Genomic DNA, 23,446 nt, shown 5'->3' with positions numbered 1-23,446 from the left:
CAGTCACATTAACTTTTTTAGTAAGTGTGCTATTTGTCTTTTAAAGCTGCCGTTTGGCAAGCTGGCTAGTCTGCCCTCTGTGGTGTTCATGGTACTGTCAGTGGATGTGTCGGCTGTCTGGGGCTCTTTCTATTTGTTAAAGTTGGGGTTTGGGGAAGCTTAACTAAGAACACCCTAGAGCTGTGCAAAGGTAAAATTGTGCAAAGTGTTCTTGAACTGTAGAAATGAGGTCGTTCACATGCGCTCTCCCTACTGTGTGCACAGGTTCATCATCAAATCTAGAAAATGCTTGGCACTTTAAAATAAAATACCACAGAACTTCAAATAATTGGGGTATTTTCGTCCAAAGTTCATGATGTTTAGCAGCCAAATTGTATTTATTTTTACAACTCTGTTATAGAATCTTTGGCTGCACTCCATGAAATACCATTAGTAATTAAACATTTGAATCAAACTGTTTAAGTCAGTATTATCACAGAGTGAAAAAATTATAGATTTTTCAGTATAAATTTAAGATTGAAAAAAACTCCTTGGAAAATTACGTTGTCTACTTTATGTGTTTTGAACATAAATAAAGCAGTTCTGTGATAGCTAAAGACAGGTTGATTCTGGTATAAACTACTTCTTTCACTAGTTTAAAAGAATCTAAATCTGGGTCTTAGGTAAGGGAACATGCTGCAATGTTATTTCTGTCTTCCGGTTTCCTCTCAGTGAGCCCTGGGCCCTTTTGTGAATGGGTTTGTTTTCCAGCCTTGGTTCCACCATGATCCAAACCTGTTTCTTTGGCACCCCACCACCTCCCACCCACACTTTTGCTGTTTGTAGGAGGAATATTTAATTTCCCAGGAGCCCGATTACCCCCACCCCATTTTCATAAACTTCAGAACATTGTGAGTTATGTGTAGTGAGGGTTGTGAGAGGCTGTATGTGCAGCACTCACATGGTGCCAAGGGGTGTGGGAGGCCACGTGTGCAGCACTCGCGTGATGCCAAGGGGTGTGGGAGGCCATGTGTGCAGCACTCACACGGTGACAAGGGGTGTGGAAGTTCGCCTGTGCAGCACTTGCATGGTGCCAGGGGTGCTTCTCTTCTCCCCTGCTCCCCTGTCAGACTTCTTCTCCTCCACTTCCCCATCAGCTGTCTCTCTGTGCTACTCAGCTCCTGTGCCTGGATAGGTAATTTGGGGTACAGTGGCCTGTGGGTCTGGAGATGGGAAGCAGAGGGTCCGGGGGCCTGGCTGCCAGCCTGGGGTGCCCTGCCCTTCCTTCTGACCCCATAGCAGCAACCCGGGTAGGGAGCCTCTGGGAGCTGCAGCACAGAGACGTATAAGTCGGTGTCATGCACAGACAAAGCACTGCACCGCCAAGGGCACCACTTAATGACCGATTTTCACTGTTTTATGTCAGGAACAGAAGAAGCTAATACCCTTTCAGCTAGTATTTCAGATGAGAATTCGACTTGTCTCTGGCATGAGACTCTTGAGGCAGACCCCATGGTCAGATAGAAAGGTAAGACGAGGCCCTGTCATGCCCTCTCCCTGCCAGGGGATGTGGGGTGTGTGCCCCAGAGGGAGGACATGGTGCAGCCCCTTCTTCTCCTGGGTCACCAGGTATCAGGGCCAACCAAGCTCCCGCAGTGGGGCCCTGGGCTCACTGCCACACATGCACTCCTGAGGCTGCAGGACACATTCCAAGGCTGCCTGAGAAAATGAGGGGGTTGGTCACTGTGTGGGGCCCTGCAAGCCAAGCTGGGCACACCCTGAGTTCACACTGACAAAGCACTGAAAATAACAGTTTTGTGTTTTGAAATCATTTCAAACTTAGAGGACAGTTGCAAAAATACTACAAAATCCACAGAGAAAACTCCAACACCCCCCAGAGACCCAGGCCCATGAATTTTAAATATTTTGTCACATTTGCCATCCCTTTCTCCCTCCGTCTTCCTTCTCCCTCTTTCATCTCACCATCCATCCATCCATCTGTTTATTTTCTAAACATTTCAGAATAGGTTGTATACATCATTAAAAAACATTTTTAAACATGGACACTATTGCTGCCAGAATGTGTTTCTCTGTAATGTTCTGTTACATTACAAAGGTGTTCAGTTGTATAACAGTGAGAAAAATGTTTTCTGAGTCGTTTATTTCTCAGCATTTGCTCTTTAAGAGCCAGGAGCTAACCGTTGGCATGGAGGGGTGCCAGTGGCCCATGCCATCACATGTTGTAGCATGTCATTGTGTGTCATCACGTGGGACCCCTCGGGTGGCAGTGGCCAGGCTGGGCACGGGCTGTGTCTCAGATGCGTGGATGTCTGGGCCACAAGACTGCACTTTGGTTGTGTGTCTGTGTAAGCAGACACCATGTGTTGCAGGCCTGCGGCTATGAGGAGACAGGCTGTGCTGCGGTGAGGGGCCTTCTCTGAGGAAGGGGTGGGGCAGACACTGGCTAGAGGGAACTGAGACCCTGAGAGGCTGGAGGGTTGCTGGGAGGCCAGAGGTGGGTGGGAGAGTCAGAGGGGGCAGGGAGGCTGGGAGTTGGGGATGGAGGCCGGGAGGGGTACAGGGAGGCTGGAGGGGGCAGGGAGTCCTGAGGGGGTGCAAGGAGGACTAGAGGGACACAAGGAGGTTGGAGAGGTGCAGGGAGGTCAGAGGGGGGCAGGGAGCCAAGAGGGGGTCTGCTGAACAGCCCTGGGCCTCAGCCTGTCGGGAGGTGCTAAGGGGCAAAGGCTAGGCTGCTGAGTGAACAGGGGCTGGGTAGGGAACTAGACCACATGGAGGCCGGGGGCCAAGGGGGATGAGGTCTGAGGGAGCCTGTAGGTCTGGGGAAACTCTGAAAGTGGAGGCTCTGCTCTGTCCCTCTGTGGGCCTGGCCTCCACCTCTCCAAGCTCCTGAGTGCTGAGGGAACCCACAATCAGGCCCCAGAGCCCAGGGGCAGCCTGCAGGAGAGCATCCTGGTGGAGGCAGGAGGAGGCCGCAGGGAGCTGGAATGCTGTCCTCTCCTGGTGAGAAGCCGCTGGGCTGCTGCTCCCGGTGGCCCTCGTTTGGCAGAGGTTTGCACTCCCACAAGGTGGTCAGGAGAGATGGGGCAGGCCCCCAGCTCTCCTGCCCCACACCCCACACCCACGGTCTCATGGGCATTGTCTAGTTATTGGTCTGATGTTATCTCTATGATACACTTTCCTCCTGTGTTTTTACCTAATATCATGTTACAATTCATAGTTGTGTTTGTTCTTTGGCTTTCAGTCTTTGAAAATCAAATGATGGTAGGAACTAGAAAATACAGTTAAGAAGAAATGGGTACATTTTTTTCTAGTACAGATCCATAAGTATTTACGTGTGTTATTCTCGAATCCTGTGATGCTCATTTCTATTTCAAGGTTTGCTAACATAAATGTTAACTTTCTGATATTGTGTTTTTTTAGGTGACTCCATCAGTGATGGAGGTAAGAAATGGACTAAAATAAATGTGTTTAAGTAAATAAAAAAGTATTTGCAAAGTCTGCTTGGGGAATGGCAAGAAAAGGGGAAAATTCAACTTCCCCAAGTGGAGAATTCTCGATATTCTCACAAGCAGTGGGGACAACCAAAGCAACAGGCTGTGCCCCCAATCTTGGGGTTTGTTCACATAAAAATATCCCTGAAAAGATAGGCTAAGCCCACTTAAAATTAGGCCTAAGAGTCACTCACTCCCCAGAGAACCTCTTCTGTTGCTCAGATGTGGCCTCTCTCTCAGCTGACACAACAAGCAAACTTACTGCCTTCCCCCTCTCTACATGGGACATGACTCCCATGGGTGTGGACCTTCCTGGAAACGTAGGACAAAATCCTAGAGTGGGCTGAGACCCACCATCAAGGGATTGATGAAACCTTCTCTACCAAAAGGGGAAGAGTGAAATGAGACAAAGTGTCAATGGCTGAGAGATTCCAAACAGAGTCAAGAGGTTATCCTGGAGGTTATTCTTATGCATTGAATAGATACCACCTGTTTAATGAAGATGTATTGCAGAGGTTGGAGGGAAATGCCTGAAACTGTAGAGCTGTATTCCAGCAGCCACGTTTCTTGAAGATGTTTGTATAATGATACAGCTTTCACAATGTGACTGTGTGATTGTGAAAACCTTGTGTCTGATGCTCCTTTTATCTACCTTATTGATAGTTGAGTAGAACATATAGATTAAAATTAAATAATTAATGGGGGAACAAATGTTAAAACAAATTTAGTACATTGAAATGCTGGTGATTGGTGAGTAGGAGGGTTGGGGGTGTGGTATTCATCAATTTTTTTCTTTTTTCTTTATTTCTTTTTCTGGATTGATGCACATGTTCTGAGAGGAGATCTTGATGATGAATATACAACTGTGTGATGCTACTGTGAGTTATTGTTTATATATCAAGAATGGAATGACCATATGATAAGAATGTTCATATTTGTATGTTTTCATGTTTTTAAAAAAACTTTAAAATAAATAAATATGTTTAGTATAAATTGTATACCTTTATAGAAATAGGCATGATATTGCAGATTTATATTTTACGTGATTACATTGCATCAGTGAAAGTAACTTCAGGAAGCACCTTTTTTCTATTATAGCAGTTGTAGATATACAGAAAAATTACACAGGGAGAACAGAGGTCCCATGTGCCCCTCCACATACATGCACAGTTTTGTCTGTTATTAACAGTTTGATTAGTGTGGCATCTTTGTTGTAACTGGTAAAACAATATTATTGTAATTGTCCTATTAACTGGAGTCCATGGTTTGCATTCACATTCACTGTTTGTGTTGTGCAGCTTCAGGGTTTGTAAAAGTGTTTGTTCTGGTGACAAATAGAGGCTGAAGCATTCAGGTACGTGGTTCCTGTGCTGTGCTTCCACCCCTGCTGCCCTGGTCTTACCATCAACCCACGCCAAAGCCCCTCTGTGACCGCAATGAACCCGGCTCCCCACCCCACCCTGGCCCTGGAAACTGCATCTGTTTTCTGACTATGAATTTTCATACTATACTTATTTTCTATAAGTAACATGATATAGTATTTGTCCTTCTGCACTGGGCTTGCTTCACTCATCATGATGACCTAGGAAAGTATATCTTGACTGTACCAGATTAAGATTTAATTTACATGTTTTAATTTTAAAAATATTACATGTCAGGATTTTTTTCCAGAGTATATTTCCAGTACTCAAATTCTGGTTTATTTTTACTGCTCTGTAAAGCATAAATCTCTTTTCCTTTAAATAATGAAGTAAATGTAATTCTTTTAATACTTTGGTTTGCTATTTACTGATTCCATTCTTTTTATGAAAATGAGGAAAACATATCAGATTATAAGAAGAATATGGTATATGCCCAAAGTAGTAAATAAATAGATAAGCAGGGAGGAACCTGAAGAAGAAAATGGAAAAGCATGGTCAGCCCCATGCTGCTGGATGGGGGCCTCATCCAGGGGCACATAAGTGTGTCACTGCCAGGCATATGTGTGCATCACTACTACGTGTACGTGTGTGTCACTACCAGGCATATGTGTGTTTCGCTGCCAGGCATATGTGTATGTCACTAACAGGCATATGTGTGTGTCACTACCAAGCACATGTGTTTCACTGCCAGGTGTACATGTGTGTCCCTGACAGGAATATGTGTGTGTCACTACTAGGCACATGTGTGTGTTGCTGCCAAGTATTGTGTGTGTCACCCCCAGGTGCATGTGTGTGTCACTGCCAGGTGTGCTGCCTGCCTGTGTTGACCGTACAGTACACACCTGGTGCTGCCATGGCCATGGAAAGCTTCCTGGCTGGCGATCCAGGAGGCAGTCGGTGTGCCACGTACTTAATGGTCACCTTCTGCCAGTGTTGTGATGATGATGAGGTGACTCACGGGGTGTGCACCTTGTGGCAGGTGTTGTTGCATTTGTGTCCATTTCTTTGCTCAGGCTGCGTTTCTTTCCAATATCCTGCTGAATTGATTGGCCACCTTTTGAATTTTGATTTCTAGAAACATTGAGCCAGTTCATATTTCCAGGGCTTGAGGGTACCCTTTCCTCAAACCCTCACCCAATGTGAACATCAAAGTCTGTTTTATCTTTATGAAAGTGATGGGTGAAAAAAAATAGCTCCTTTATCTTTACAGTTGATTGCTGTCTTTTCAAGTGATGATGTTCTGTTTCTTCCTTTGTGACCTCTGTCCAAATTGTCATGAACACAGAAGAAGGCAGACCTGCTGGCCAGGATAAGTCAGAGGCCTCACAGAATGTGGAAACCCCAATGAGCTCTCATTCAGCTTCACATCCGTGTGAATTTTACACCTTTACCTGGGAAGACAGTCACGACTTTGACACAGCTTTTTTCTATATCATTCAGTCTTTATTTAATGCTTGACCTTAATTATGGGGAAATATTGTACAAAGAAAGAACCATTTGTGTAATTTTTCTGCTGTTGAGGTATAAGTAACTATATGTAGAGCATTCTAAAGATTTAGGGAAATCCATAAGTATGGCTTAAGCTCATTGTGCTTTGATTACTGATAGTTATGTTAAATAAAATTAGGTTTTGAACCCTAAAATATAAGATTAAAAAATGGGTATTTTTTAAGTTATCAGGTTGATGCAATGTTTAGAATATTCTGTAGCATATGTCACAGCCAGAAGATGCTGGTTGAAAACCAGTGTTGATGTTACCCTGGTGTGTTAGTTAGATTCAGTTGTCAACGTGGCCAGTTGAGCATACCTAGTTTTGATGCTGCAGATATAAGCCAATGGTATGTGAACTTCATGTGTTGCCAATTACATCTGCAGTCAGCTAGGAGGCGAGTCTGCAGCAATGAGTGACGTTTGACTTAATTGGCTGGTGCTTAAATGAGAGAACGCAATGAAGCACAGCCTAAGCAGCTTGGCATTCCTCCTCTGAGCACTCACAGCTTAGCTCAGGCCTTTGGAGATGCAGAAAGAAGTCACCCTGGAGAAAGTTGTTGGAACCCATGGGCCTGGAGAGAAGACCAGCAGAGACCATCCTGTGCTTTCCACATAAGAAAGAACCTCAGTGGAAAGTTAGCTGCCTTTCCTCTGAAGAACTAACAAAAGAAATCCCCTTTTATTAAAAGTCAATCCATCTCTGGTGTGTTGCATTCTGGCAGCTAGCAAACTAGAACACCTGGTTTTCTCTTTTCTGCTTTGAAACGTGCAACTTGTATCCTTTTTGGTGCTAGCACCCTTGGCTTTAGGAGAATACTTCAGCCTGGTAGTGCATGGCCAGCCCTTCCCAGGGTCAGATGCCAGGAGAGCATGGAGGTGCTGGTGGCCGACAGGAAAGATGGGAGGTGCTGGTGCCAGACAGGTGAAGTGGGAGGTGCTGGCGGTGCAGGTGTCTTGACACATTCTCCTGGGCAGGGGCGAAGGTGTGGGGTGGGGCTTCAGGGCAGAGGTCTGGCCGAGCAAGCCCTGCCTAGAGGCCCAGCTTTCGCAGGTTGGTTTCCTGGGTGGGTGGGTCCGTTCCTCTCAGACACTCCCATGGTTCCAGAACCTACAATTCACAGAAGCCTGTGGCTGATGGGCAGCTTCCAATTTACTTTTATTTCTTTTATTTAGGACTGGGAGCTGTAAAATGGTCTCAAGTGTGATTGTAGAGTCCCAGCATTCGGATAATGAAGGATGAACCGTTTGTGGTGGAGGCCTCAGCAATGTCAGAAATTGAAAGGTCAGTTACTGCAGGCTAGGGCTTGTGGGTAACTGTATTTAATGACATTGGAGTTATTCTAGCTTTTAAAATTATGTAGACCAATGTTCCTCTAATTTTCAGTTATTTATGTACCCTCTTTAATTTGGTCATTTATTTTGAAATACACAGGAACATGATTTTCAGAATTCAGCCAGTGGGAATCTTCTTCTCCTTCCTGGTCAGGCAGCAGCAGTGGAAGTGGAAGAAGGTGAGAGGCACTGTGGGTTCTGGGTGTGGGTGTGCATGCCTGTGTTAGGAAAGGATCCAAAGCACATGCGTTTGTGTCTGTTCTGTCTGTGGTTAGCTCAGAGGTCAGAAGAGCAGTCATGGGACACTTCAGGGCTGAATCTCCCCGATGCTGGTGGTTTCTATTCTGGGGGTTCAGGAGTGCTGTGACCTGTCCCTGCAGGACTGGGGGTGGCCACCCCATGACCCCAGCACCCAGCTCTGTGTTCCTGACTGGCAGCTCTGTTGCATCACAAGATGAGGTTGCTGGAGTGGGCTGTGTGCTGTTCCACGATGCTACTGCTCTTCCCCAGTGCAGGGGTGTCCATAGTCCTCACCCCTCAGCAGGACAGAGCAACCCGAGGCCACCTACACCTCACCTGCTCGCTACCATGTCCTGAGACCTGTGTCACCTGCACCTGCTCAACCCCCAGAACCCAGGCTCATGTCTCCTCACCCACTTGCCCCGCAGTCCCCAGGCCCATGTCACCTCACCTGCTTGCCCCCAGACACCAGGCCATGTCACCTGCACTGCTCACCCCCAGCCCCCAGGCCCATATCACCTGCCCCACTCAGCCCCTAGTCCCCTGGCCCATGTCATCTCACCCACTCAACCCCTAGTCCCCTGGCCTGTGTCACCTCAACTGCTCTGCCCTCAGTCCCCAGGCCTGTGTCACCTCACCCACTCACCCACCAGTCCCCAGGCCCATGTCTCCTCACTTGCTCACCCCCCAGTACCAAGGCATGTCGATGAGTGAGCAGCGACATAAGACTAGGCTGTTGCAATTTGAGGCTCTAGCTTTACTCTGCACTTTCTCCCTCCCCCTCTTTCCTGCTGTGATTTGTTTGCTGATGGAGCTTGTTCTCACAGCCAGCCACTGGTTATCACACTCCCATGGTGTGCTTCAGTGTACTTGTGTGTCCACCATGTCCTGTAAAGTGGTTCTAGAAACATGATCACATTCTGGTTTGATTGTTTGGAAGGATATTTGGTAGGTGGAGCTTGTGCTTGCCACTGTCTGTCTGTCTCTCTCCTTGGGGAAGATCTGTTATTTCAACATTCAGGGTTGCAAAGTGGTGGTTTTCTCAAACTGTTCTTCTTCCCTTACTCTTAGGCTGGAAAATTCTGGTGCAGACTTTTCCCTACCCAGCCCTCTGATACCCCCAGGCACCATTCCTGGAAGAGGCTGTATGCCTGACCCAAGTCTTTTATGGATCAGCTTTCATAGTAGTGAGTTTGTTTCCTGCCATCCAACAAAGGTGGCTAATGAAGGATTTGGGGTTTGTATTGTTTGGTGATTATATGAGATCAAAGAGTTTTAACACATCCATTGTGCTTCATTTCATTCCATCTCAGTTTTTCTTGTGACTTTCCAGTTGCCTAGTCTTCGGCCAATGGGAACCCTTTGACATTAGACTGTGACAGCTTTGTTTTCAGATATGGCAAGAGGTTTCAGGCTCATTTTGTGTATTTTCTGCCCCATATCTGGAATCTGCTGTTTCCACAAGGAGCCTGGGGCCCTGTTTCTTCTGGACTAGTCCTTGTATTTAGGTGTTTTCCCTGGACAGAGTAGAGCATTTTTTAAATAAGAAAATATGTCCTGAGTTCATGCTGGTATTTCTAATCCAAATTTAGGCCTGCAGGGTTAATCCAAATTAAGTCTTTGAGTTCACACATCTCTCCCATCTCTGGCACCCCCATCCCAAACCCTAGCAGCCGCCAGCAAAACTTCCTTCTTGTGTTTCCTAATCCTGCGACATATACACAGCGATTTCAGATCAGCAGTGCCAGTGCTCATTAACAGCTACATGATGACTGAAAGCACTGGGGATTTTTTGATAGATGTTTGTCTCTCTGTCCTTAAAATATATCCCATTAGGGATGTACAGTACTTACTCTGTTTTAAACTTATAAAATAATTTTTCTCCATTAGCCTAGGCTGCTAATTTGATATGTTTAAGTACATTGGTTTCATTTTGCTTTAAAGTTATAAGCATTGAAATTTTCCTTTTCTTTTTTTTTCTTTTTGTCATTAGCACACACCAGGAATCTAACACAGGTCTCCTGCATGGTAGGCAAAAATACTGCCACTGAGCCACTGTCACACCACCCAGCATTGTACCATTTTATTTTACTTTTTAAACTTTTTTATTGTATAGTATAATGCAAAAGCAAAACAATGAAATAAAAAAGCAACACTTTTCAAAGGACTCTTCAAATCGTGTTCATAGGACAGATCCCAGAGTTTGTCATGGGCTTTCATATGATCTTCTAATATTTTTCCTTCTAGCTGCTCCCGAGTATAGGATGCTAGAAGGTTTAATTTTTTTTATCATCACACTCAACTTTGTTTTCTTGTTTTGTGAAAAATAAAATATAAACAAAAAAGTTGTAAGTTCAAAATACAACACCACAATTAGCTGTAGAGTGTGATTTGGAGTTTGACATGGGTTACAATTTCACAACATTAGGTTTTACTTCTTAGTTACTGTAAAATCCTTGAGATTAAAAGAGATATCAATTTAATGATTCAGCATTCATATTCATTTGTTATACCCTTTCTTCTCAGTGTAACTCCAACACAACCTTTGATCTTTCCATCTTTCTCTTTAGGAGTGTTTGGGCTATGGAATTTCTAAAGTTTTGGTAATGGAAGGGTTCGTCACTAATATGGGGTAGGGAGATGGATCTAGGGACATGTTGGGACATGTTGGTCTTCTGTCTGGTCTCTTTACCTGTGATTGGTTTGTTGAGGTCTTCTATTTCTTCCTGAGCCAATATAGCTTGTTTGTGTGCTTCCAGGAATTTGTCCATTTCATCGAATGTATTTGCATGTGGTTTCATCTATGTATTTCATCTATATATTTGCATACAGTTCTTTATAGTATCATCTTATGATTTCTTTTATTTCCTCAAGGTCTGTGGTAATGTATCCTTCTCATTTCTAATTTTGTTTCCTTGCATCCTCTCTCTATTTCTTTGTCAGTCTTGCTAATGGCCCATCAACTTTATTGATTTTCTCAAAGAACCAAATTTTGGTTTTATTGACTCTTTCTATTCTTCTTTTGTTCTCCTATTCATTTATCTCTGCTTTAATCTTTGTTATTTCTCTTCTTCTATTTGCTTAGAGGTTAGTTTACTGTTCTTTCTCAAGTTCCTAGAGGTTTGCTCTTAAGTCCCCGATTTTTTACTGTTTCTTGTTTTTTGATATAGACATTTTGGACAATAAATTTTCCTCTCAGCACAGCCTTTGCCACATCCCATAATATCGTATGAGTTGTAATTTCAGTTTCATTCATCTCCAGATAGCTACTGCTTTCTCTAGCAATTTTTTCTTTAACCCACTGGTTGATTAAGGGTGTGATTTTGAGCTCCATATATTTGTGAATGTTCTCATTCTTTGGTGGTTATTGAGATCCAGCTTCATCCCATTGTGATCAGAGAGAGTGCTTTGAATAAATTCAGTGTTTCAAATTTATAAAGAAATGTTTTGGGCCAGGGCATATGATCTATCCTGGAGAATGTTCCCCGAGCACAAGAGACAATGTATATGCATGTGCTTTGAGGTACAAAGGTCGGCTTTCTTTGATCTGGGAAGTGAGGATGAGGGTTGTGCACATGTGCGGTTCTAGGACTGCTGTAAATTGTGTTTCTGAGAACTGAATGATGAGATTGGGGCCTATGTGCATGCGTCGGCCTGGGAGTGCCATAAACAAATGCACAGAGATCAGGTAGGGTGTGGTGAGGTTCTCGGACACTATGGGCAGGTGTCGGGTGTAGCCTAGATATGGAGGTTGGTGTTGGCAACATTTCCGCACTGGCAACAAACTGCAGGAAACAGGGAGTGGGACCCAGTGCTAAGGAGGCATGCAGGGAAGGTGGGTTGGGTTGCACTTGGGGTGGGAATGGGGGGAAGTTATGTGCTCTGGGGTTTGGGGGGTGGGGGCATCTGGAGTACAGGAAATGGGAGTGGGTGATATGGTCTGTGTGCATGGGGTTGTGGGGTGAGTCGATGGTCATGGGTCTGTGCTGGTGAGGGGAGTGCACCCATGGAATGCAACTTGGCTTACTCCCAAGACCAGTGTTCATGTCCATACTCTCCTGTGGGGTCCTGCCTTCGTACCAGCCTCCAGCATTCAGCCTCCCAGTTCCGGGGCTTCTGCAGCCAGGGCGGCCCCAGGAGGTGCAAAAGCTCTCCCATGTCAACTGCAGTCCTGAATAATGGTTGCAGTCTCCCTACTGTCCCTTCTCTAACTCTTCCATGAAGCAGGGCTCAACTCATGCTTCTCCAGTCAGCCATCTTCCTGGAAGCCCAGCATTGAACCATTAGGTTTATTTTTTCTTGTGTGACCTATTCACATGGCCCCAAGATCAAATGTTCCAAAACAGGTCTGTTCAGTGATACAGGGCTTCCTTGAACTTCTCAGAGATTTTATAGTTAATTTTAACTGACAGTTGTTGTATTATATTAAAATACATTTTTCCAATAAAGTAAACTTGAAGCTGTTTTTAGTGTAGAATAAGAAATAAGAACTCTGCATGTCCCTTTTCCCTTCATCCGTTCAGAATAGTTTCTGATGGCAGAGAATGAACTTTCCCAAAAAAGTCATGCATTTTCAACAGGCGGACTGGCAACAAAAAATTTGGAGCCCAAGAAAGATTATGAGAAGGTGCAGCAGTAACGAAAATCTGGCAAGAACATTTTATAATGAATTCTGAAAACTCCGGAAATTTTTTCTGTCTCTTTCCTAGGCTTACCTTTAAAAATTAGAGGTGAGTTATCCAATTTGTGATACCCCAAAAGGTATAAATTTTTAACTTTTTTTAATTGTGAACTATAAAATGTATAAGCAAACAAAGAGAAAAGCAATATTTTCAAAGCAGTTTTCAAGAAGCAGTTATAGACCAGATCCCAGAGTTTGTCAGGGCTTCCATATGACCTCAGATGTTACTGTGGGAACTGCTGTCACTGAGCTGGAATTCTTAAACACAATTGCAGATGATGGGCTCTTGAGTTGGTAGAAGCCAGGTGACAGCACTTAATCACCAAAGACAGGGTGGATGTGGCTACTCCAATCGACAGCAGACTCAAAGCAGGAATCAGAACAATCGGATCCACAGAAATTTGTGGCATTGGCTAGTCAATCATGGGCTACGTAGGAATACAACAAATGGGCAGTCTACTGAATTCTTGTTCGACCTGCATAAACAAAAGCATTCCAGGTCAGTGAACAGAAATCTAGCATGAATTACCAAAACATAGAGTCACAGCTCCTTAGTAAATTTCCGGACTTGAGACAATTTACAGGCCTCGAGCCCCTTGATGAAGGGGAGGTCAGGTCTCTTTGGGGGAGAAAACTGTTACGCTCTCAGAAATTTATACTACTAATCTTACTCCAAGGCTTCCCCAAGGAGACTGATGACCTTGGCCCAGGGCAATGGCACACTGGGGAAAAGGAATAGCCCAAATAACCCTGAAAATTGGGAGAAGGATCACAGGAGAAGGAGAGGTTATAGCAGAGAAGCTAGGATTTAAAAAATGAGTGTAACTGCTGAATCATTATATTGATATTTCTTTTTGTCTCCAGTGTCTTGGAGCAGCTAGAAGGAAAAACCTAAAATTGTGGAACTGTAACCCATATCAAACCCTGAAATTTTTTCTATAACTACATGTTACAATGTACTTTGAAATTTGTTTCTTTTTTTGTATATATATTTCACAATAAAAATTTTAGAAAAATCAACTAACCATAAAAAAAGTAAAAAAAAGGAATGTACGTATGGAAGTACTGATACATGCTATGACCCAGATGAACTTCAAAAATATGCTAAATGAAAGAAGTCAGACACTAAAGGCCACATGTTGGATGATTCCATTTATATGAAATGTCAGAAGAGGATAATCCACAGGACAGATATCAGATTAGTGGTTGCTAGGGGCTGGGGGCAAGAGAGAATGGGAGTGACTGCTTAGTGGGGACAGGGTTTTCTTTTGGGGGTGATGAAAGTGTTTTGAAACTAGAGAGAGGTGATGGCTGCACACCTATGTGTGAACACACTAAATGTCACTGAAATTGTTCACTTTAAAATGTTTAATTTTGTTATGAATTTCACCTCAATAAAGAACAAAAACAAAAACAAAATCTGACTAGAACTCAAATGGAGAGCTGTGCATCTGTGCAGAGAGGACCATTATTTTGGTCTTCTGTAGTGCAATAAGCTGACCTCTGGAATTCATGGGCCCAAGTGGGTCAGGCATCTCCAAACCTACACCCTTCCTGCCAGCTGTGCTCCAAGCAGTCCAGGTCACTGCTGGCAAAATCAACACCTTATTCCACAATTAATGTCCACTAATACTTTGCACTCATTCTTGGCACTCTGTCCATTGTGTATGTGTACACTAACTGATGGTATGCTAAAGTGTGACATTTAGTGTGTTCACACATAGGTGTGCAGCCATCACCTCTCTCTAGTTTCAAAACACTTTCATCACCCCCAAAAGAAAACCCTGTCCCCACTAAGCAGTCACTCCCATTCTCTCTTGCCCCCAGCCCCTAGCAACCACTAATCTGATATCTGTCCTGTGGATTATCCTCTTCTGACATTTCATATAAATGAATTTCACCTCAATAAAGAACAAAAACAAAAACAAAATCTGACTAGAACTCAAATGGAGAGCTGTGCATCTGTGCAGAGAGGACCATTATTTTGGTCTTCTGTAGTGCAATAAGCTGACCTCTGGAATTCATGGGCCCAAGTGGGTCAGGCATCTCCAAACCTACACCCTTCCTGCCAGCTGTGCTCCAAGCAGTCCAGGTCACTGCTGGCAAAATCAACACCTTATTCCACAATTAATGTCCACTAATACTTTGCACTCATTCTTGGCACTCTGTCCATTGTGTATGTGTACACTAACTGATGGTATGCTAAAGGAGGATCAATGAGATTGTTCCTCTCCAGCTAAAAGTCTTTGAGACAGACAGGCAAGAGACAAATAACTAAATACATAATTACTTGACCTTACCTCATTTATTAGAAAAGTATATCTTTGGAGAACTGTAAACCCTTAAAAAAACTATTCAACTAATCACTGCTCTTTACTCCTAAATGTCTCATTAGAGACACTATTAATCTTAGCAGAACATTTCCTAGTACCAGATTTAAAGGATAGAATATCATTATTTCCCATTATCAAACCGATTTTTTTTCCAGAAACAAACAAATGTCCAGTGGGAGATTTGAGGGGAAAGAAAGAAAATATTTATATTTAATTGATCTTAGTATCTTTCTGAAAAACTGAAGCATTAAATGGTTTCTTTCTTTGGCAAGTCAGGGGGACTCAGAGGTTTCTACTGTTAGCTCAATCTCCACATTTTATTGGTTCTCAACCATTTCCCTTCTCTGTTTGAACATTTGCAGTTACTCTTTATCTGTGCATATTTTTAGATTGTGCCTCGCCATGGAGGTCTGCAGTCAAACCCAAAGTAAAAGATACCAACTTGAGGATTTTTATTTTCAAAATGAGCTTTGCTTTGCTTTAAATATCTCAGCCTGCTCCCTTGCATTTTCCCCAACATGGAACTTCTGATTTGTCACCAGCAAGGGAGCAGATGTAATTCTGAGAGCAAGGAGAGAGCAAGCATACTGTGTACAATGCACTAGTCAAAGTGTTTGATGTCTATTAACTTCTTAATCTTTACAACTCTTGGAGGAATATACCCCTATTCATTTTGTAGAATCAAAGAGAAGCAGCTTCATATGTGACCTACTCCTGTTTTTCGTACAGGAGATCAGGGCTCAGCAGGGCTCAGGGTTAAGGCTAGAGGGCTAGAGAGTGAAGATTTTGGGCTTTGCAGACCATATTGTCTCTGTTGCAACTACTTGACTCTGCTGTAGTAGCAGGAAATCAGCCTTGGACAATGCATAAAGGAATGGATGGGGCTGTGTCCCAATGCAACACTGAATTTCATGTTTTCCTGGGCCATGAAGTATTATTTTTCTTCTAACTGTTTCCAACCATTTAAAAATGTAAAAACCTTTCTTAGCTCAAGGACCATTCAAAATGGGGTGGTGGTCCAGCATTGTTTCCCAGGCTGTCATTTATGGATCCCTGATCTAGATAAACCCAGAGAGATTACTGCTTTCTTGATTAACAAGCAGTCTCCATATCAGTCACTTGGCATGTATTCCCCTATTCTTAATAAGATGTAGTGTTTGCAATTTGACAAAGGTGTTTTGTAAGAACTGGTAGAAACCAAGTCATTCTGAAATGCTTTGAATGTGTCCCCCAGGAGAGCCATTGTGTGGCTCTCAGCCCCAATGTCTTAGCAGTGGTGTGACATGAAAAGCACATTTGGGACTTGACAGACTTGGATTTGCCTGTGTAGCCTTCAGAAAGTTACTTTCCCTCTTAGAGTGTCAGGATCCTCCTCTATAAAATGAGGATAAGAATTCTTGTTTTAATTCCCGGTGCCTGCCCATGCAAAAAAAATTCTTGTTTTAAGAATATTAAAATTATGCGTATGTATATTGCTTGCACAGCAAGGCTTAGTTAAAGATTGATCTGCTTGTGTATCTATTATACTTCTGAAAGATACTGTTTATTAGATCAAGACTATTTTAAACTTCATGATATTTCATCCAATAATTATTTTATTAAAAAGAAAAGAATTGGGCAGGCCAGAATTCTCACCTGCCATGCTGCAGACCTGGGTTTAATTCCTGGTGCCTGCCCATGCCAAAAATAAAGAAAAGAATTGCTTCTTTTGTAATCATTGTGAAATGTGTAATGCATAAAGAAAAAAGAGTAAATGGAAGAATGTATAGATGTGTAATTTAAGGAATAACTGAACCAAATGTCCCTGACCCCTTAAGTCTTATTTATGAATGGAACACCATCCTGCTTTCTGAAAGCTCCTGTGTGGCTCTGCGAGATACCTTCCTCCCTCCTTCCATTGGTAACCACTGTCCTGAATTTTGGGTTATTTATTCTCCTGTTTTGCTTTATATTATTTTACTTCATACAGATTACTAAACAGTGCATTTCTTTTTTTTTTTTTTTTTTGCTTATTTTTGACTTTCCTATGAATGGAATCATTCTCTAATCTTGTATAACTCTCCTGAGGCACATGCCCTGGTATCCCTAATCTAGCTGCAAATTTAGGTGTGGAATTTGCTGAGCTGTAGGGAAGGCACAACTTCAGTTTTTCTAGGAAATTTCAGGTTGCTTACTAAGGCATTGCTCCAGTTTATCGTTCCACCAATGATATATGGGGATTCCTAGGGCTCACATCCTTTTTTCTTTATTGTCCTTTTTTATTTCTTAAGCTCTCAAAAATTGATGTGCAATACAGATTCAGAAAAGTGCAGAAAAACATAAAGGTAAAGCTCAATGAGTTATCACAAAGCAGCATCTGTGTAAAGTACCAGCCAGGTCAGCTGGAGGACTGGCCACACTCCAGAGGCTCAGTGAATGCCCTTTCCCGTCTTTATCTTCTTCCCCTTCCCAAAAGGGAATCAAATCACTGACTTTTAACACATTAATTTTGCTCATTTTTAAAAGCCATATACATAGAATTCACGCAGGATTCATTGACATCTGGTTTCTTTTGTTCATCACTATTTTTATGACATTCACCCATGTTCTTGCGGGTAGCTTTGGTTAATTTATTTCCATGGCTATATAGTATTCCATTGTATGAATGTATCACAACTTATTCATCCCTTCTGCTGTGGAAGGACATGTGAGTTGTTTCATTTTTAGCCCTTACAAATAGCACTTCTATGAAAATTCTGCTTCTCTCGGTATAATGCACACTCATTTCTGTTTCATGTATATAACAGATAAGGGAACTGCTCAGTTATAAACAGGTTCAACCTTAGCAGATAATGCCAAAGAATTTTCAAGATTATTTCTACCAAATTGTTCTTCCATCAGCAGTATATGCGGTCTGCTTTCTGTACACATTTTCACTAGAACTTGTTATTATCAGTTTTGTTATTTTTTTATTTGAGAAGTTGTAGGTTTATGGAAAAATCATGCATAAAATACAGATATTCCATATACCACCAGTTTATTAACACCTTGCATTAGTGTGGTACATTTGTTACAATTCATGAAAGAACATCTTTATAATTGTGCTATTAACTATAGTTCATCATTTACAATTAGGCTTACTGTGTTTTTTATTTTTAAATTTTAATTCTAGTAATATACACACAACTTAAAATTCTCCCTCTTAAGCACATTCACATATATAATTCAGTGCTGCAATTACATACACAATGTTGTGCTGTAATCACCACTATTTATTACCAAAATGTGTAAATGGCTTCTCATTGAGTTTTTAATTTGCATTTTCCTGATCATACAGAGATGAGGCCCTTTTCTTTCTGGCTAGGGGTATATCGGCTATTTGAATATCCTATTTGGAGAAGTGCCTATTAATGTCTTTTGTCATTTTTTTCCATGCTATCTGAGTGTTTGAGTTTGCTAGCTGTCAGGATGCAATATACCAGAAACAGAATAGCTTTTTAAAAAGGGGAATTTAATAAGTTGCTGGTTTACTGTTCTAAGGCTGTGAAAATGTCCTAATTAAAGCAAGTCTATAAAAATGTTTAAATTAACGCACCAACAAGATGTTACCTTCACTCAAGAAAGGCTGATGAAGTTCAGGGTTTCTCTCTCAACGGGAAAGCTATATGGTGAATGTGGGGATGTCTGCTAGCTTCCTTTCCAGGCCTTTTGCTTCATGAAGCTCCCCCAGTGATGTTCTCATTCTTCATCTCCAAAGGTCATCTCCAAAGTCTGGTGTACTCTCGTGGTTCTTGCTCACCTGTCATGACTCTAAAAGGGACTCTTTCCAAAGTGCTTCCTCTTTTAAAGGATTCCAATAAAATCAAGACCCTCCTGGGGTGGTGGAGTCACATGCCCTTCTATTCAAAACTTAATACCCCCAAAATTGAGTAAGTCACATCCCCTTAGAGGTAAACTAATCAATTTTCCAACATGCAGGACTGAACAGGGTTTAAAAGAAATGGTTGCTCTCACAAGATTGGACCAATATCAAAGCATGGATTTTCTGAGGGGTGCAAGAATAGAATTCTTGCAGGCCATGTGGGAGACCTGAGTTCGATTCCCGGCCCATGCTCTTCCCCAAAAAACAAACAAGCAAGCAGAACAAAAAATTTTCAAGAAACAATGCTATAATAATGGGATACTCACAAGGGAAATTAATGAACTGTGACCCTGCCATACAGCATACAAAAAACCCATGGATTTTCTAGGGTATATATCTTTTCAAATTGAAACACTGGGTTTTTGTTGTTTTTTATTGTTTGTTTGTTTATTGATCTATAGGAAATTTTTTTAGGGTCTTTTTCTTTTCTTTTTTTTTTTTGGCATGGGCAGCACCAGGAATTGAACCTGGGTCTCTGGCTCAGGAGGTGAGAACTCTGCCGCTGAGCCACCATCTCACCACTCAGGAGTTCTTTTTATGCTCTGTACATGAATCCGTATTTTGTTTGCTTAAGTTGCAGAGTCTTTTCCCATACTGTGGCTTGGCTTTTCCTACTCCTGATGGTATCTTTTGATGAAACAAAGTTCTTTGACTTTAATAGTGTCCTCTGAGTTGTGCAACCTGGGAAGCCCTGCTGCTTATGGGAATTGAGTATTTGTGATTAGAAATAAGGCAGCCATCAGGTTTAGGAAGAACAGGAAAGTGCGCAGAAAGAGACCATGCAGGCAAGCAGAACTTATTTACTTTCTAAGATGAACTTTCAGATTATAAACCCTTCACAATTAACTTATTTCCAGATTGAATAGAAAAGAGTAGTGTGCTTTAAAGCCAAACTTTAATTAAAAAAAAAGACACAGTTTGTAGCTTTCAGAATGGTGCTGGCAGTTTAAGCAGGAACAAGAATGGCCTGCTCTCTGGAGCAGAGATGCTCCTGGTAGCATAGGGCAGGGGCAGGGGCAGGCAGGAGGAGGAGGTCTTGTTCATGTGAAGTGGGAAATTACTCAGGAGCACAGCACATCATCTGGGCTATGATAGGACCTGGGTGCATTGGCAGGGTCCTGGCCCAGTGTCCTAGGTCTTGATCATTAGGCAGAAGTTTTGCATTTAGGGTGCCACAAGGTGCACATATTTCTTGGGCTGCTGCTGGTCAAATGCTGGATAGCACAGTTTTGACTGATGTGTCCCTAATTCGGAGGGATAAAGTGATTGCATTCATGTGCGTGTTTATGCACAAGACAGAGATAGACAGGCTGGTTGATATTTGGATTCAACAGTTATCTTTATGTGTTGGTAGAAGGTAAATGAGGACTTCAAGAACTTATGAAAGAGATATGGAGAGAGAAATACCTGTACGTAATGAGAAAACTTTCTAATAGTCTCTTCCCCCAACCCCATTGGTATAGTTGGTAAATTTCCTGGGTCTATTGTTACTTGATTAAAAAGCAAATAGTTATAATGACTGTGTCTTGAAATCAATTCAAAACTTGTTTAAAATACTCTCCCTTGCCTCAGGGACAAAGGCTATTTCAGAAATGAGTTTTCTAAGAACTTTCTTTACCTAAAGCACATATTTCAGTTAACTTCTCAAGAATATTGTCTAGGTGCCAGGCGTTTGCCTGCGGGGCGGGCGGCTCCGGGGCTGCGGTCGGCCCAGGGGTCAGCTCCGGGATGAGACCCGACCTCCCGGGAACCGCCACAGGCCCGGGAGCGAGATCCATCTTCCTGAGACTCTGTCCAAGGGAAGAACTCAGAAAGAGGACATGGCTACTGAGCAGGGGGAAACAAGGTCTCAGATATCCATAACCTTCAAGGATGTGGCTGTGCTCTTTACTCGGGATGAGTGGGCAAAACTGGATCCTACTCAGAGAAACTTGTATGAGAACGTGATGCTGGAGAACTATAAGAACCTTATCTCAGTGGCAGGACTCCCATTTGCCAAACCAAAAATCATCTCCCTGTTGCAGCAAGGAAAAGAGCCCTGGAAGGTACAGAAAGAAAGTCCTGGAGGATGGAAAAACAATCTCCAAACCACAAAGTCAACTCAAACTCAAGACACATCATTTCAAGGACTAATGAGGAAAATACTCAAAATAGATGAACCTGCAGGCTTCAAATCAGATAAGCCCTGTATATATGAAGACAGGTTAAAAAAACAGCAGGACAAAAATGAAGGTTTCCAAATAATTTCAGTCACCCATAAGAAAGTCCTTACCATGGAAAGAAGCCATCACAATCTTGAATTTGGCCAAAACTGTACCCTGAAATCAGTCCTTATTAGGCAACAAAGGGTTTCTAGAGAAAAAAACACCCTTAAAATGTGAAATACAAAGAAATAGCCTCAAGGAGAATTCAAATTTACTTAACCACACAAAAATCAAAACAACAGAGAAACACTATAAATGTAATATATGTGAGAAAGCCTTCATTCATAATTCATCTCTTCATAAACATCAGAAAAACCATACTGGAGAGAAGTTATTTAAATGTAAAGAATGTTTGAAAGCCTTCAGCCAAAGCTCAGCTCTTGTTCAACATCAAAGAGCTCATACTGGAGAGAAACCTTACATATGTAAAGAATGTGGGAAAGCTTTCAGCCATAGTGCATCCCTTTGTAAACATATAAGAACTCATACTGTGGAGAAATCCTATAGATGTAAAGAATGTGGCAAATCCTTCAGTCGAAGGTCAGGCCTTTTTATACATCAAAAGATTCATGCTCAAGAAAATTCCTATAGATATAAACCTGGTAGGAAGCCATCTAGTTGTACATCCCTTCCTGGATGTCAGAGAATTCATCTTAGAAAGAAGTCCTATTTATGTAATGAATGTGGCAGCACCTTTAAGTCTTGCTCATCCCTTCATTATCATCAAAGAATTCACACTGGAGAGAAACCTTTTAAATGTAGTGAATGTGGGAGAGCCTTCAGTCAGAGTGCATCTCTTATGCAACATGAAAGAATTCATACTGGAGAAAAGCCCTATAGATGTAATGAATGTAAAAAAGGTTTCACTTCTATTTCACAACTTAATAGGCATCGAATAATACATACTGGTGAGAAATTGTATAATTGTAATGAATGTGGTAAAGCCTTAAGTTCCCACTCAAGTCTTATTATTCATGAGAGAATTCATACTGGAGAGAAACCATGTAAATGTAAAGTGTGTGGAAAAGCCTTCAGACAAAGTTCAGCTCTTATTCAACATCAAAGAATGCATACTGGAGAAAGACCCTTTAAATGCAGTGAGTGTGGGAAAACATTCAGGTGTAATTCATTCCTTAGTAATCATCAGAGAATTCATACTGGAGAGAAACCATATCGATGCCTGGAATGTGGGATATCTTTTGGCCAAAGTGCAGCTCTTCTTCAGCATCAAAGAATTCATACAGGAGAGAAACCCTTTAAGTGTAATACTTGTGTGAAAACTTTTAGACAAAGCTCATCACTTATTGCACATCAAAGAATTCATACAGGAGAGAAACCCTATGGATGTAATGCATGTGGGAAACTCTTCAGCCAGAGATCATCCCTTACTAATCATTATAAGATTCATATTGAAGAAGACCACTTGAAAGTAGATTAGCATGTGAAAGCCTTAAACCAAAGCTTATCAGAGAATATGTGCTTGAAAATGATTTAATGTAACAAATATGGTACAACCTTTTCTAATTTAGTCCCCATCAGATATTAAATTCCAAGGATAAATCTAGACTGTGTAGTACATAAAGGGAAATTTTTCATACCTGTCACTTTTTTAAGTATCCTGAGATAGATAATTCACAATTAAAACATTGACTTTGGCCATCTGTAAAATACAGGGAGGAACTTTTCTCTCTGCATTTCTTTACGTTATATATTAGATGCCACGTTTGATCATGATAAAATCTGGGTGCAGGTGGATTCTCATTAGAAAAAAACTGTAAACTAGTAGCATATTTTTTACATTTAACATTTTGATAGCAAATAAAAGCTGATCTTATATAGGCATTTTTAGAGCAAAGGACCAAATAAAAGATTTAAAACTAAACTACCTCTTAACCTCTGAAATTTGCCTTTTTCTGACTTGTCAAACTTTGTGCATGGTTTTCATTAAAACAAAAAAGAGAAAGAAAAAAAAGAATATTGTCTAAAGGATGCACTGGAAAATTAGCTCTTCTGTTGTTGAAAAAAGGTCAATGGGCCTATTTCACCACTTAAGTACATGCCCATTATTCCAGATACTTCCTCATCATTGGCTATGTGTTTTCCTAAAAACTTTGCCAGTTAATTGAAAGCCTATGGTGACGTATTGTATCAGGGAAGCCTATGTGTGTACCTTCCCTTCCTTCCCCAAGTCCCATGGATAATAGGAAACATTTTGGAAAGGGGACACAGAAAAGAACACCATCACCGGGACAAAAGTCCCAAGGTCTCCACACACAGGTAGGAGTGGTTTGGGGAGCGTCAGGTGGTGCACAGAGCCTGAGGGGCTTCAGGCTGACCTTCATGGTGAATGGG

At 42.0% G+C, this 23,446-nt stretch overlaps 1 pseudogene; it reads left to right on the top strand.

The window, feature by feature from the left end:
* The first annotated feature begins 20,642 nt into the window (after nt 1–20,642).
* Nucleotides 20,643–23,232, top strand: LOC143689431 (zinc finger protein 354B pseudogene; annotated as a pseudogene).
* The last annotated feature ends 214 nt before the right edge of the window (nt 23,233–23,446 follow it).

Source organism: Tamandua tetradactyla, chromosome 7 (genome assembly GCF_023851605.1).
Source record: "Tamandua tetradactyla isolate mTamTet1 chromosome 7, mTamTet1.pri, whole genome shotgun sequence".
Classification (NCBI taxonomy): domain Eukaryota; kingdom Metazoa; phylum Chordata; class Mammalia; order Pilosa; family Myrmecophagidae; genus Tamandua; species Tamandua tetradactyla.
This window is presented reverse-complemented; position numbering and strand designations above follow the sequence as displayed.